At 41.2% G+C, this 4,052-nt stretch overlaps 1 non-coding gene across 1 annotated transcript; it reads left to right on the top strand.

Annotated features, from left to right (window-relative positions):
• Positions 1-3,708: 3,708 nt before the first annotated feature.
• Positions 3,709-3,815, top strand: LOC127125079 (small nucleolar RNA R71). Its single transcript, XR_007804543.1, has one exon. It is a non-coding gene; the product is annotated as a small nucleolar RNA R71 (small nucleolar RNA).
• The last annotated feature ends 237 nt before the right edge of the window (positions 3,816-4,052 follow it).

Below are 4,052 nucleotides of genomic sequence, written 5' to 3' on the forward strand. Positions count from 1 at the left end.
ACCTATTGCTGACCACTGGTGCCCTCGCCATCCTGAGGTGGACGACGGGATCGGGTACGACGACGGTCTCTCTGATCCATCCTCGCCTGCAGGGCATCCTGAGTGGTCCTCACCTCTCGAAGGTTACCCAAAATGGAACCTTGAGTGGCTTTAATGAGTGCCATGTGTCTCTGGTGGTAGTGTTGCTGACAGGCTTGTGTATCTGTGATCGTTTGCAGGGATTGTAGAACAGTGTCATAGGACCTGTCTGTCCTCCGCTGCGACTCTTGCATGAAGCTCATGTTATTCGCCGGCTGTTGTTGGATGGTAGAGAGTAGGTCGTCACGCCTTTGCTCTCTAGCCATGTGGTCACGCTACATCTCCTCCGTAATATAAAAGCCAGGAGTGGTACCTGCAGAAGAAGAAGATGGTGCGGTGTGTGGTGGTGAAGGATGATGAGGGGACACATGGGGTACGGGAGATCTCTCTCTCCGATCATATTCATCATCAGTGTCGGTGTATACTATAATTTTTGCTCATACTAGGTAAAATCTAAATTTGTCTATAGCGAAAACTACAACGAGTAATTCTTTTTCCGTTGTTGCGTAGTTAAGTTGGGAAGCATCTAGGGTTCTACTGGCATAATAAATGGCATGTAATTTTTTATCTTTCCTTTGTCCTAGAATGGCTCCAACTGCATAATCATTAGCATCGCACATTATTTCAAAAGGTTCCGACCAATCGGGCGGTTTCATAATGGGTGCTGAGGTTAATGCTTGCTTTAAAAGATTAAATGCGTCATTACATTTTTCATCAAAAATGAATTCAGCATCTTTCATTAAAAGTCCAGTTAAAGGTTTGGTTATTTTGGAGAAGTCCTTAATAAAACGCCGGTAGAATCCAGCATGTCCAAGAAAGCTTCAGACTTCTCTGATGGTTTTTGGTGGTTTTAGGTTTTCTATAACTTCTATTTTAGCTTTATCTACCTCTATACCTTTTTCGGAAACTATATGTCCTAAAACTATTCCTCCAGTCACCATAAAATGACATTTTTCCCAGTTTAGCACGAGGTTCACCTCCATGCATCTCTCCAGGATTTTCTCAAGGTTAGCAAGACAATTGTGGAAATCAAATCCGCAAACCGAGAAATCATCCATAAACACTTCCATGATACCATCTAGGTAATATGCGAAGATGGACATCATGCAACGTTGGAAAGTAGCTGGGGCATTACAGAGGCCGTATGACATTCGTCTGTAGGCAAAAGTTCCATAAGGGCATGTAAAGGTAGTTTTTTCTTGATCTTCGGGGTGAATAGGTATTTGGAAGAATCCAGAGTATCCATCTAGGTAGCAGAAGTAAGAGTGTCTGGCTAGACGCTCCAACATCTGGTCTATAATTGGTAGAGGGAAATGATCCTTCCTAGTTGCTTTATTTAATTTTCTATAATCTATACACATCCGCCATCCTCCTTCTAACCGTTTTGCTACATGTTCGCCTTTATCGTTTTGCACGACTGTGATGCCTCCCTTTTTGGGTACTACATGCACATGGCTCACCCACTTACTATCCGAGATCTGGTAGATTATACTTGCCTCGAGTAACTTAAGAACTTCCTTCTTAACAACATCACTCATTATAGGGTTTATTCTTCTCTTATGCTCCCTTGAGGGTTTTAAATCTTCTTCGAGTGAAATCCGATGCATGCATACGGATGGGCTTATGCCTTTCAGGTCAGAGATATTATATCCTAAGGCTGAGGGATATCTTCGTAAAACGTCTAAAAGTTGGTTCGTTTCCTCTTGGCTCAAGGTAGCACTAACTATAACTGGACGATTCATCTTTTCATCGAGGAACTCATATCTCAGGTTCTTAGGCAGTTCCTTAAGTTCTAAGGTTGGTTTCTTAGGGCATGGCATATGATCTGGAGTAAGGGATAAACATTCGTAAAGGTTATCATCGATGTAGGATTTCTTAAAGTCATCATCTTCCCTTATGAGAGTTGATGGTAACTTAATTGTTTTTATAATTTCTTTTTGTTCTTATTCTCTAACACATTCATCAATGATATCTAGGGCATACCACGAGTCTCCCATCACAGGTGCCATAAGAAATTTCGAAAGTATAAATTCTATTTTCTCGTCACCTACCTCAAATGTCAACTTTCCTTTCTTGACATATATTATGGCTCCTGCAGTCGATAAGAATGGTCTACCTAGAAGGATTGGTATATCATTGTCCTCTTTGATGTCCATGACAACAAAATCGGTGGGGATAAATAACTGACCTATCCTAATAGGGACATCTTCTAAAATGCCTATCGGATATTTAACAGATCTATCGGCTAACTGAAGTGACATCTTAGTGGGTTGTAATTCTCCTAAGTTTAACCTCTCACAAACTGCTAAAGGCATTAGGCTCACACTAGCTCCTAAGTCTAGAAAAGCTTTTTCGATGACATGATTACCCAAAAGGCAAGGAATGGAGAAATTTCCAGGATCTTTATCTTTTTTCGCTAATTTATCCTCGGAAATAGCATTACATTCCAAAGGCTTCGGATAGTCAAGTCTACGTTTGTTGGTAAGGATGTCTTTGAGAAACTTTGCATAAGAAGGTATTTGGGTGATGGCTTCTGTGAAAGGGATTTCTACATGAAGTTTTTCTATAACTTTAATAAATTTTTGATACTGTTTATTGATCTGGGTTTGTTTGAGTCTTTGCGGATATGGTATAGGTGGTTTATATGGCGGGGGTGGTATGTAAGTTTTATCTTTAGGTTCTCCTCCTTTTTCTCGACCTTCCTGGTTTTCAAATTCCTCTGGTTCCTTTACTTCGTCCGTGGGCTTGGTACATTCCTTAGAAGTTTCGGGTTCACTCAATCTAGGGTTTGGTGGCTCATCATAAGCGTTCCCACTTCGTAGGGTAATGTCATTGGCTTGTCCTCTCGGATTTTATTGAGGTTGTCCAGGGAATTGTCCTCCAGGTGTAGTCTGAGGGGCTTGGTTTAAAGCTACCTGAGAGATCTGGGTTTCAAGCATCTTGGTATGAGTAACTATTTGGTCAACCTTGGTTCCTAACTCAGTAATCAATTCGTTAACATGAATGTTTTGGTTCATGAACTCCTTGTTTTGTTGGGTTTGAGTGGTGATAAAATTTTCCATAATTTTCTCAAGGCTCGGCTTTGGTGGCACAGGTTGCATAGGTTGATTTGATCTAGGGGCTTGATAACTAGGTCTCGGAGGTGCATTATTTTGGATAGGGTTATTGTTTTTATAGGAGAAGTTCGGATGATTCCTCCATCCAGGGTTATAGGTATTCGAATATGGGTTCCCTTGGGTGTAGTTCACTTGCTCAGAGTGGGTTTCATTTAATAGACTGCATTCTGCAGATTGGTGTCCTTTGGTTCCATATATCTCACAATCCGACGAAACTACGGCTACAGTATTCGGGTTTATGCACATATGCTCGACCTTAAGGGCTAATGCGTCCATTTTAGCTTGCATCATGTCTATAGAGTTTAGTTCATGCACTCCTCCTTGGGCTTCCTTCTTCTCAACTGTCGCTCGTTCAACTCCCCATGATTGATGGTTTTGAGCCATATCTTCGATGAGGGCACTAGCTTCAGGATAAGGTTTGTTCATCAGAGCACCGCCTGCGGCAGCGTCGATGGTCATCTTAGTGTTATATTGAAGTCCATTATAGAAGGTTTAAATGATTAACCAATTTTCTAAACCATGATGTGGGCATGCTCGTAACAACTCTTTATATCTCTCCCAAGCTTCGAACAACGATTCTCCTTGGTTTTGGGTAAATCTAGTTATATGGTTTCGAAGAACGGCGATCTTACTCGGGGGAAAATATCTAGCAAGAAAAACTCTTCTAAGGTTATCCCAAGTCGTAATGGAATTGGGTGGAAGGGAATCTAACCATGATAGGGCTTTATCTCTGAGGGAAAAAGAAATAATCTTAAACTATTGCCTCAGAAGAAGCTCCATTGGTTTTAAAAGTGTCCGCTAATTGAAGAAATATTTTGAAATGTTGGTTTGGGTTCTCAGTAGCGAGACCTGCGAATT

The sequence above is a fragment of the Lathyrus oleraceus genome, chromosome 2 (assembly GCF_024323335.1).
Source record: "Lathyrus oleraceus cultivar Zhongwan6 chromosome 2, CAAS_Psat_ZW6_1.0, whole genome shotgun sequence".
Taxonomy (NCBI): Eukaryota; Viridiplantae; Streptophyta; class Magnoliopsida; order Fabales; family Fabaceae; genus Lathyrus; species Lathyrus oleraceus.